The sequence below is a fragment of the Balaenoptera physalus genome (assembly GCF_965194825.1).
Source record: "Balaenoptera physalus genome assembly, chromosome: 8".
In the NCBI taxonomy this organism is placed as follows: domain Eukaryota; kingdom Metazoa; phylum Chordata; class Mammalia; order Artiodactyla; family Balaenopteridae; genus Balaenoptera; species Balaenoptera physalus.
Window position 1 is genome coordinate 52,971,198 of NC_138887.1, and position 12,214 is coordinate 52,983,411.

The following is a 12,214-nucleotide window of genomic DNA, read 5'->3' on the forward strand; positions in this document are numbered from 1 at the left end:
CACTGCATTGTATTTATGCAGAAAAATTTAAATCTTGTTTGTATCAATAGGGAAAATAACTTTTAAATGGAAGGAGAAAATTGATTATTACAAGGTAAGTAGAACAGTAGATTATTATTGTGGGATAACTCCTAGATTATAGAACTAGAGCCATAAAAACCTTTACTCCTTTACATTTACAGAATGTTTATCTTGACTAATCCCTGTTCTCTTAGTCTGTATGTCCGTTTCTTCCTCAGGGTCCAGTTGTCCAATCATGTGACTGTTCAAAGTCTTTCATGCCACTTAACTGATAATACTTTTTTCCCCTCTTATCCAGATACTCTTGTTCTGTTTTATTTTGTTTTTAGTTGCATATCACTCCTTTATTACACTGTTCTGGTAATATGATTTAGTACAGTTATGCTCAAAATGAGTACTGGGCCAAGTGGCAGTGCCAAACAACTGGAACATGATTCAGAAATCTGACACAGTGAAAGACATGCTTGGACATGATCTAGGGGTATTTTATGGCCGTAAAACAGTAAGGCAGGGGAGGGGTTCTGAAACATACAACAGGGTGAAGTCCTATACCTTAGGAGTCAGGGAGCTTATCTCATATTGGTGTAAGGAGTGGTTTGTTTTCTGTCAACCACCACTAAAATCCCCAGAAGGTTTTTGTTGTTGTTGGTATTTTTAATATTAATATATAAATAATATATGAAATATATATAATATGTACGAATATAGACACAACATATATGTATTTTATATATATATTTTTTGTAAAAGTAAATGCAACACTTAAACATTCAGGATTGATCCTAATCTTCTGGAGCGAGTTCCTCTGGTGTAATGGAGGAAATGTTTGTTTGAATCACCATGCAGGTTACATTCATCTTCTACTGGAATGACTAGAGCCTCCCAGACAGTCACCTGACTACAGAATAGTACAGGATTAGCTTTTGGGAACACAAATAAGCTCTCTTGTTCCTCCTCATTGGTCACATCTTAGCATGGTTCTTGCCTATCTTCTACTCAAGCAGGGCCTTAGTAATAAACAAAGCACTAGCAAAAAGTCCCAGAGTTACTTCCTCTCCACCCTCTTGAATAAGTCTTCCCTTGACTTGGACTGAGGACCCCTTGCCCCATAGGTGCTGTTCTGACTAGGTTGTATGAAGGGAGTGGGAGCAAGAGACAAAATGGCTAAAAGAAAATTGGGAGCCACTGATCCCCATCTGGAGCTACAACTTAAGGTGCCCACAGACATGTGCAGGGAAGAGGTGCAGAGGAATGGGATAGGAGGGGGGTGTCCTTGGGAAAGTAGCCTGCTCGCTTGCCTTCTCTTCTTGGCCTTGCCCTGGGCAGCCACAGCCTCCATGACTTCACACATGGGCTCTTCATTTCCCAGGAACTCCATGGGCTTGATGGGCTTCAAGTTCTTGTCCAGTTCATAGACAGTGGGACTACCAGTGGGCAGGTGCAGCTCCACAGTAGCCTCTTCAGAGGGTTGACAGTGCCCTGAAGGCTATTGCCGTGGGCTGTATTCAGTACCCCCTTCCCCTCCTCCATCTGGGGAACTATTTTTTCATTCCAGAAGGGCAGAGCTCTGGCAATAGTGTCCTTCAGACTCTCACAGGAGGGTAGCTGATCTTCAGTGAGGTCTGCATACCTCAGTCTTTATTGATGTTGCTGTAGAAGGGATGGTTGAGCTTCATAGGAGGTGGCAGGACATAATAGCGTGTCCAGATCTTTACCTGGGTTTCGTCATGCTTGGCAGCAGTTTCTGCTTTACTGAAGTCAAGTCCTCACTATTGGCGGCCACACTTGGTCATTGGCATCCAGTGCTGTCCAGAAGATCCAAATTGCTTTCTCCTGCACCGTGGTGAAGCAGATGTCAAACTCATAGCCAGCATCCTGTAGCACCTGCATGTGGTGCTTCACCTCCTCACGCCTCCTGGGCTCCTGTTGGCTTTGCTCCAGCCACTGAAGCCGTTCTACAGGTTCTATGTGCTTTTCCTGCGTGGGATCAGCACCACCTTGTAGGTGGCCATGGCGGCGGTTCCGGGTGCAGCATAGACTGGGGTTCACTGAGATTCCAAAGTCACCCCAGCTACTCTGTTTTATTCAAGTGCTCTGAAAGTAGTTCAGCATAACTGCTCACTTTTGGCACATACCTAACGGAGTCCTCTTAGAGGAAGAAGAAACCAAAGGAGCATAAGTCAGTGGAGAATACTTATTCAGTTTATTTGTTTACTTTCAGAAGAGAAGTGTATTTTAATGAGTTTCCTTTAAGAAACTTTTCTGAGATATACAAAAATTCTCACTTTACAAACACCCCTTACATACTGCCTCCCATATGACGAAATATTTTGGTCTATATCCTTGTATTTAAACTGCTTGATTTTGGGGGGGGGGCATTTCATATGCGGAAATTATTTATTTTTGAAAGAAAGGATTCTATCTTTGGGCGAATTTGCAATCTTTTTTTTTTTTTTTTCTTAAATAAAAGAGTTTGCTACCCAGTACACAGAGTGATTTTCCTGTGAGCCTGTGGCCTCAAGGCAGGAGGCTGCATTGCTGTGCCACGAGTACACTCTCAAATCTGAAGGTGTTATTCTCCAGCCAACCCCTCTTCTTCCCTACTTAGGTTCTTGAAATATACTTTTGTACTTTTGAGAGTCTTGGAGAATAGAGTTTTGCCCTAGGGCTGTTACTTTGTTTCCATCTCTGTTCACATAGATATTTCTAGCTCATGCTGCCCTATCCAGACTTTTTCTTCTATAATTCAGTTGATCTTAAGCTTTAGAGTGTGAGGTGAGTTCCTCAGCCTGAGGTCACTGAGGAGGCCTGCAGTAAGTTTCATGGTTTGAATTTTAACCTTACTTAGATTTGAGCTCCTTCTCCCTTATGATTAACAGCAAACATTGTAAAGTAGCCAGCCATAATTAGGAGTGTAGACTTACTGTGGAACACAGAAAATATAATAAAGTATAATCAAAGAAGTCAGAAATTGGATTTTATCTCCTTATTTCATATATGTAACATTATTGTGTGTTAGGTATTTTTTAAGATCATTCTTCTGAATCGGTCATTCATTGCTTTTTATGGTAACACCATCCTAATGATTTTTTTCCCCCTTTGGAAGAGTGGGAATAAGAAGAGTTCATTATTCTTGTGTCTGACTGCTTAAGAGTATATGAAAATATAAAAAATTTTAGACCTAGAAAGAACTTTGAACTAGTAATTGGAAGACTTGAGTTTGTATCCTGCTCTACCATTTAGCTGTGGTACTGTGAGCAAGTATTAAAAATTTTTTGGATCTTGGTTTTTCTCACATGTGAAATAAGCCTAATAAATACCTGCCCGGTACTGCATTCCTCACAGGGTTATTGTCATAATCAAATTCATCTATTCATTCAACTAATATTTTGTGTCTACTTTGTACCAGCCAGGTGCTGCGGATACAGCAGTGAATAAAGCAAAATTCCTGCTCAGTGGAATGTAATGAAAATAATCCTTGTGAAAATGTTTTCAAAGTTGTGAAGGAATTTAGAAGTTTAAGTTTTTATGCCGTCCAACATCCATAATTTCACAGACAAGGAAGCTAAATTCCAGAAAGATTAAGTGATTAGTCTAGGATTATCTGTTGAGTTGGGGGCAGAGCGAGAATTAGAATCAGATTGTTCTTAATAGTTAGTATTCTTTCCTCCACTCCCTACCAGATATATTATGATCTACATTATTCATCTTAGTTTCTCCCACCTTTCTTTCCTATCATTGCAATGCTTTCCCTGTTTTTGATCTTATAACCACCTTTTCTTTAAACTTCCTGTCATAAGTTTTTTTTTTTCCCCCTTCTCTAATATTCTGTGCTTTCAAGCTAAATATTTGGGTGATTATAGGAAGAGCCAGGTTTCTTCCATACTAGACTGATATGAATTTATATCTTTGCTTGTTCATTGGTCTTACGTTTTTGGGCAAATTAATCAGCCTCTCTTGAGCTTTAGTTTCCTTATTTGTAAAAAGCTGATAATAAGCTACTTTTGAGGCTGCGTTCAGGCTAAAAAACGATATGTTGTAAAACCTGTAGCATACAGTAAAGCTCAGTTATTGTTTGTGCCTTTTCTGTGAATGAATTTATTTTTGTCCTTCATTGGCTTTTTCTGTTACTACTAAAATGTATGTCTTCACAGAGGCTCCTTGACTATTTCCAATGTGAGTATCAAGAAAATTAAGTCTGGTTATAATCACTCAAATACTTTAAAAATTCTTATTCTTGTCTGCTGTGCGCTGTGAAGCATAAGTTATCACTTCTCTCCTTCAAATTACAATCTTGCATAGGGTTCTTAACCAACAGCCCATGAAGCCCTGAAGATGTATGCAGAATTGTCTGTGTTTTTTTTCCTATTGAGTGATTCCATAGATTTTATTTTCAAAAAGGGCCTGTGAACCCAGAAAAGATTTAGAACCACCAAATTCTAGTGTTCATATTTATTCATCAGCTTGGGGAAACAATTACAGAATATCAACATAAAACAAAATACTCATTTTGAGATATAACAGGAAGAAAAGGATCTACTTAGAGTGTGAAGTTCTGGTTTTGAGCTTTAGCTCTATTATTTATTAAGCTCTATGGCCTTGAATGGGTGAAAAACATAAATTCTTTGAGTCTAGTGATAGCCTATGTCTGCTTATCAGGTTGTTGTTAGGATTAAATGACATCGCATGTGAGAGAGTACTTTGTAATGATAACACCTCATACTAACATTAGTACCTGTTATTCTAGTAACAGTTTAGGGAAGGAAACCTTCCCATAGCACTCGAGTTCTCTGTGGAACCTGGGCATAAATTAGACTGGAGCTTTAGCAGATGAATCTGTGATAACCCATGTATTTTTATTCTCTCTTCAAATAAGATAGCATGATATAGGATAGAAGGCCCTGGGAGATTTGTATTATAATTCTACCTGAACCATTAAGTTACAGTGTACTTAAAAGAAAATTTCTTAACAACTCTGTACAACAGTGATGCTGAACTTGTAGCAAACTGTGAGTTGTGAGGGGCAAACGAGATGATGTGCATGAAATATTTCATAAAGTATTTGTCAACCAATAAATGAGTTTGAGCAACTTATTTGACTTTCTGTGCCTAAATCTCTGCATCAGTAAAATGGGGTAGTTTTCTCATAGGATTGTTGTAATGATTATATGGGGGAAAAGTGCATATAAAACATCATAGGATCTGGCACATAGTATGTGTTCAGTGAATGTTAACTTCTTTGTTATTATTGTTGTTTTTGTTATTTGTTACATTCCTATGATATATACACAGATTTTTGACCTTCTTAGCTCTATTTTTTTTTTTTTTGAGGGGGAAGGGAAAGGGAGACAAAATTAAAGCACATGAAATGGAGAGAAATAAAGTTGTGATTTGTGTGGCATTTAGAGGATTTCATCTAGAGATAGAATGGACCATAGTCACTGATCAAGACCTCATGTGGATTGAGGCCAAAACTGGACTTCAAGAATGGGTGTATTGAGATGGAGAGAGAGGGATAAAGGACATGTTAGGCAAAAGGAATAATCTGAGCACAGTTCTCAGAAGGGGGATAAGGTCAGTGTGTGAGGAGGTCCAAGTGACCAAGGAACCTTGTTGTTCTCAAAAGTGAAATGTGGTTACTAACTCTACACATCTGTTCCTCTGAACCCTAGGGTTAGTGGAAAGGAGATATATTCTAATGCTACTGTGTTCCTTCCTGAAGGGTTTTGCCATGGTGGAAGGACTTACGGATATGTAGGTTCTGAGATTCAGTGGTTCTGATGCTGATGGGATCACTGTTCCTGGAATGACAGGGGGTTTTGCTACTGAACTCAGGTCCCACTGCTCGCAGCTTGAGAGACAAATTTTGGTTGGAAAGGAAAGGTTGTTTTATTCAGGAGGCTGGCAACCTGGGGAGAAGGTGGACTCATGTCCAGAAGCCAACTCCCCATTGCTGATCAGGGGACAAGAGCTTTTAAAAGGGAGTTTCAGGGGTGTATAGGCAGAGGGGAGGGGTCTTTGTGCAGAGCAGCATAGTAAGCTCTGATAGTCGTCTTGAAATTGGTCATGAGGTGGTCTGATTGGCATCATCTTGATTGCTTTAAGTACAGTGAATCTTCAGTTCCAGGGTCAGTTTGTTCCCATTTCCTTGAGGTCAGTTCTTAGAATTGTGTAAGATGGAGCAGCTTATGTCATGGCTACAGTCTGGTCATCATGTAGTTAACTTTTTCCACCTGGTGGAGGTTTTAATATCTGTAAAACAGCTCAAAGGATACGGCTCAATATTATCTGTAGCCCTTGAGGAGGAACTAAAGGTCCTTGACTTTGTTTAAGGACTGAACTATTATTATTTTGTCCCGTTTGACTATTTTCCTTTGTTTCTGTATTTTCTCATTTCTTTGATTAAATTTATTCTTTGCCTGAAGTTTTTCCACAGACAAGAGGCAGGTGGAAGACATGATGGTGGTGGTGGTGGGATCTGTCTAGGGAAGGTCCCAAGGGTCCTGCTTGATTTTAGTTTGTTTTGAAAGGTTTCCATTTTTCTCACTCCCTTTTGCCATAGAAATATAAATCGTATGTTCCTAGACTTGTCCAAAAGGCAAGTACAATAATGGACAGTAATGGACATTTGCAACAGTGAAGTTTTATACTCTTGTCATTTTATATTCTTTTCCATTTGAAAACTTAGCTCAAAAGAGATGTTAATCAGCAAGATGCAAAAAGAATTAGGAACCATCTAAATATTTAGAAGGGGAGAAAAAGTTAAAGTTTTTATATCTATAGAATAGACCAGGGGTGGTTAACGGTATATTTTTATAGTTCATATACTGTACAGTTCACCCACTTAAAGTCATTGGCTTTCAGTATATTCACAGAGTTGTGCAGCCTTCATCACAGTCAATTTAAGAACTTTTTTAAAAAAATAAATTTAATTAATTAATTAATTAATTTTTGGCTGTGTTGGGTCTTCGTTGCTGCGTGCAGGCTTTCTCTAGTTGCGGCGAGCCGGGGCTACTCTTCCTTGCAGTGTGCAGGCTTCTCACTGCGGTGGCTTCTCTTGCTGCGGAGCATGGGCTCTAGGCGTGGCGGGCTTCAGTAGTTGCAGCATGTGGACTCAGTAGTTCTGGCTTGTGGGCTCTAGAGCACAGGCTCAGTAGTTGCGGCTCATGGGCTTAGTTGCTCCGTGCCATGTGGGATCTTCCCGGACCAGGGATTGAACCCGTGTCCCCTGCATTGGCAGGTGGATTCTCAACCACTGCGCCACCAAGGAAGCCCTAAGAACATTTTAGTGACCCTGCAAGGGGACCTGATATCCGCTATCAGTCTCTCCCCATATCCCCCACAAAGCTTCTAGCTCTAGGCAGTCAATTATATACTTTTTCTCTCTATGCATTTGGACATTTTACAGGAATGAAATAATACGATATGTGGTCTTGGGCTTCCCTGGTGGCGCAGTGGTTGAGAGTCTGCCTGCCAATGCAGGGGACACGGGTTCGAGCCCTGGTCTGGGAAGATCCCACATGCCGCGGAGCATCTGGGCCCGTGAGCCACAACTACTGAGCCTGCGTGTCTGGAGCCTGTGCTCCGCAACAAGAGAGGCCGCGACAGTGAGAGGCCCGTGCAATGCGATGAAGAGTGGCCCCCGCTTGCCGCAGCTAGAGAAAGCCCTCGCACAGAAACGAAGACCCAACACAGCCAAAAATAAATAAATAAATTAAAAAAAAAAAATGTGGTCTTTAGTGACTGGCTTCTTTCACTTAGTGTAATGTTTTCAAGGTTCATCCTTGTTGTAGCATATATTATTACTTATTGCTTCTTATTGCTGAATAATTTTCCATTGTACGGATGCACCACATTTTGTTTATCCATTCATCAGTTGGCAAACAGTAGGGTTGCGTCTGTCTTTTGGATTTTATAAAGAATGCTACTGTGAGCACTCATGTACATGTTTTTGTGTGGACTTAATGTTCTCATTTCTTTTAGATGTACACCTAGGAGTAGAGTTTCTGGTCGTATGGTAACTCTGTTTAACCTTTTGAGGAACTGCAAACTTGTAAAGAGTGGCTACACATTACCACCAACAATGTATGAGGGTTCCAATTTCTCCACATCCTTGACTGTACTTGTTATTGTCTGTCTTTTTGATTATAGCCATCCTAGTGGGTGTGAAGCGGTATTTCATGATGGTTTTGATTTGCATTTCCTTGATAGCTAACGATGTCGAGCATCTTTTCATGTGCAAATTAGTCATTTGTATAGAGAGAATGTCTGTCAGATCCTTTCCCTATTTTAAAATTAGGTTATTTGTCATTTTATTATTGAGTGTACTGTACTGCTGCCTGGTTTTGTAAGTACAGTGTTATTGGACAGTCGTGCTCATTTGTTTGCATTTTGTCCATGGCTGCTTTTGTGCTACAGTGGCAGAGTTGACTGAGATGATGTGGCCTGCAAAGCCTAAAATAGTTGCTAATTGGCTCTTTTAGAGAAAGAGTTTGCTGATCCCTGGAATACATAGATTTGCATACATTAAAATATTAAGAGGTAGTATTAACGAAGTAGGAAATACATTAGAATAAAAAGCACACAAAGTAGTGTACACTATATGATTTTAGCTGTGTAAAAAATTGTAAGTATGTAAGCACAGCAAAGAGACTAAAAGAAAAAACACTAAAATATTAACAGTGATCTTTGGATTGTGGTTTTAAGGCTAATTGATAGCTGATACAGAAAATCTAAAGAAGGAAATTACATTTTACAAAACGGGCATGTATTATTCTTATAGCCCAAGACAGACACATTTGGTGCTCAGCAATAAAAATATCTAGGATAACTTTTTGCAACTAAATTCATTTTCCTGTTTCTCTGCTTTTTATATTCTTGTGAACACATAAATAAAAGAAACCGTTTTTCAACTGTAGATGACGTGTTTTGTATAGGTAGCCACTGAATCTTTATTTCCTTGGGAAGTTATCTTGAAACTAATGCTTAAATATAGTGTTTTGTACATGATAAGGTAGTGAATACTCAATAAATTATTGATAATCGAGTTTCCATTTATGACTTCCTTGGTAATTTTTTCCCACAAAATTTAATATATTTCACTGTTGGGTCTAGGAATTTTTCATTTATCAGGTAAATTTTACTGAAAACCTTATTTATTAAAATACTTAATAGCATGAATTTAATTTTTAATACTTAACATTATACTTAAGAAGATTCACAGTTAGCCCCAGGTTATTTTTTTTCTTTTCCTGTAGCTTGATTAAGGCTTCCAGCTCTGTGTTCTTTATACTCAACCCCTAAAATAGGTGAGTGTGCTTCATGTGTGTTCCTCTATCTAAGTTTTTCTTTATATCTGAAGATCCAAGTTCTTTAAAAGTTCTGCATCCTTGACCTCTTTGAAGCATTGGGGCACAGGATGTAGAACTGGATGGATTTCTTAGGTGGAGTTGTAGTTCACTAAATACCATTTCCTTTACTATGGTTATATAAAACTGCATGCCTAAATTTTTCTCCATTTCTACCAATTTGTTTATAACGTTTATGAGTCAGAAGGTTTTGTGTTGTTAAAGTATAGCAGAGAAAACACCAAATTGAAAGTTAGGAACCCTGGTTTTTTTTGTTGTTGTTTGTTTTTTGTTTTTGTTTTTGTTTTAAACAAAGCCTTGATCTCAATAACTATATAATCTAGAATAAGTAATTTAAGTTTTGGCTCTGTAATTATAGGGGTTTGTGGTAATTATTTCGGATCTCTTTCAGTTCTAAAAGACTGAGATTCCCTAGTATGGTTGGTACTAATCTTGATTTGTTTGTTTTCACTCATACTTCCTCTTCAAAACACTCACTCACATTCTCTATCACACCCCACATTTTTTTTTTTTTAACATCTTTATTGAAGTATAATTGCCTTACAATGGTGTGTCAGCTTCTGCTTTATAACAAAGTGAATCAGTTATACATATACAATATGTTCCCATTTCTCTTCCCTCTTGCGTCTCCCTCCCTCCCACCCTCCCCATCCCACCCCTCTAGGTGGTCACAAAGCACCGAGCTGATCTCCCTGTGCTATGCGGCTGCTTCCCACTAGTTATCTATTTTACATTTGGTAGTGTATATATGTCCATGACACTCTCTTACCCTGTCACATCTCACCCCACCCCCTCCCCATATCCTCAAGTCCATTCTCTAGTAGGTCTGTGTCTTTATTCCCATCTTGCCACTAGGTTCTTCATGGCCTTTTTTTTTTTTTTTTTTTTCCCTTAGATTCCGTATATATGTGTTAGCATACTGTATTTGTTTTTCTCTTTCTGACTTACTTCACTCTGTATGACAGACTCTAACTCCATCCACCTCACTACAAATACCTCCATTTCATTTCTTTTTATGGCTGAGTAATATTCCATTGTATATATGTGCCACATCTTCTTTATCCATTCATCTGTCGATGGACATTTAGGTTGCTTCCATGTCCTGGCTATTGTAAATAGAGCTGCAATGAACATTTTGGTACATGACTCTTTTTGACCTATGGTTTTCTCACACCCCACATTTTGAATACCATTTGGGGAGTTATTTTTTATAGTGTGTGGGGTTGCTAATTAGATTTAATTTAGTTTGGGATTAAAGTACTCCTCTAGTCTGTTGTTTTACTGATAGGCGATCTTAGAGTAGGGTGATGATAAACTTTATTTAAACCTTTTATTGTATTTCTGCATGGTCAGAAAGGATACAAGACTTCAAACGTGAAAGATATTTACTAGACTAATCTTTTCTCTGCAGTTAAAAGTCCTGTATCAATGAAACTTTAAAAATTTTTATTTGATTATCCAAACTAGTACTATTCTATATTGAATACTGAAAACAATAAATTTGTAGTTTTATAAGTCGACTACTTTCAGTTTTGTGAAGTGTAAATAGTCCCACCATGGTTGATTTTAAGCTGTCAGTATGAAGTCACTGAATGTGGAGTTAGGAGAGAGATGTGCACATTTGGCTCTCCCACTTCAGCATACAACAGTGCAGCCAAGGGAAGGGAGCAGACAGATTAGTAACCATGAAGTAATGAAACTTGTTACCTCGTGTGGTTGCTAATTTAGTTCGCATGAAAGAGTAATTCTCCATATATTTTTAAGGATTATGGTAGAGAGTAATAGTAAATTTAATGTAAGTTCAGTTTCATTATTTTATACTCAATCCTTGTAACTTCATCCTTAAAGTAGATTTTAAAAGGGAAACAAAGGTGCTCTAGGGAGGTGGTTATGGTAACGTGAAGTATTTATAATATGAGCAAATTGAGACTGGAAGAAGGGGTAATTTTTTAATGCATTTAGGAGCAAGTTTACAATTCTGTGCTTTTAAAATATTGCTCAAATTCAATTTTAGGCTGAAGCTTTTGACGCTAACAACGTACTCCCTCAAGGACTCTTGAAGGGTGGAAACATGTAAAGGTTTATGTATTTTAAAGAGTATATCCTTTATAATAGTGAAGTCTGAGGGGGAAGTTACTGTCTGATTCCGTGACTCAAGGAAGGAATTTTTTCTTTCACAGATAGGACACCCATTTTCAGCAAAAGATGTCTGAGTCAGTGATCTAAAAATCCTCTTGTGGAATAAAACTTCTCAAAATGTCTTCAGAGATGCTTGTCAAAATCTACCCAGAAAAACTAGGAATCATTAGTATAGGAATTTTACTATACTAATGATTTTTTTTAAATGTCTGAATTTTGTAATTAGAAGGTAAATAAAAGACCTCATATAGGAGATTAATACATATTATTCTAATTTTATGCAGTTGGTTATTATATCACCCTTATTGATTAATACACATTTAAAAAGTCTTTATATATGCATGTGTGTGTGTGTATATATATATATATATATATATACACACATACATACATGTACGTACATACATACTATGCAGTATACAGTATACTGTGTCATTCTTTTTTATTAAATTTAATTAATTAATTAGTTTATTTATTGGCTGCGCCACACGGCACGTGGGATCTTTAGTTACCCATCCAGGGATCGAACCCATGCCCCCTGCATTGGAAGTGCATAGTCTTAACCACTGGACCGCCAGGGAGGTCCCTACTGTGTCATTCTCATTGTTTTAAAATAAGGTCTTAGTAGTCATTTCTGTCAAAAAATAATATAGCATCAGGAACGTAACATTCATTATAGGATTGTT

The 12,214-nt window shown here is 38.1% G+C and overlaps 1 protein-coding gene, 1 long non-coding RNA gene and 1 pseudogene across 8 annotated transcripts in view; 2 read left to right on the forward strand and 1 right to left on the reverse strand.

The window, feature by feature from the left end:
- Window positions 1-9,888, reverse strand: LOC309665895 (phosphoglycerate mutase 1 pseudogene; annotated as a pseudogene). Its single transcript has one exon. The product of its transcript is annotated as a phosphoglycerate mutase 1 pseudogene (transcript).
- The window catches only part of LOC309665945, a 340,836-nt gene that overhangs the window by 179,576 nt on the left and 149,046 nt on the right, over window positions 1-12,214 (forward strand). The gene's annotated exons all lie outside the window — the stretch shown is intronic.
- The window catches only part of SNX13 (sorting nexin 13), a 154,038-nt gene that overhangs the window by 60,273 nt on the left and 81,551 nt on the right, over window positions 1-12,214 (forward strand). The window lies entirely within an intron of this gene.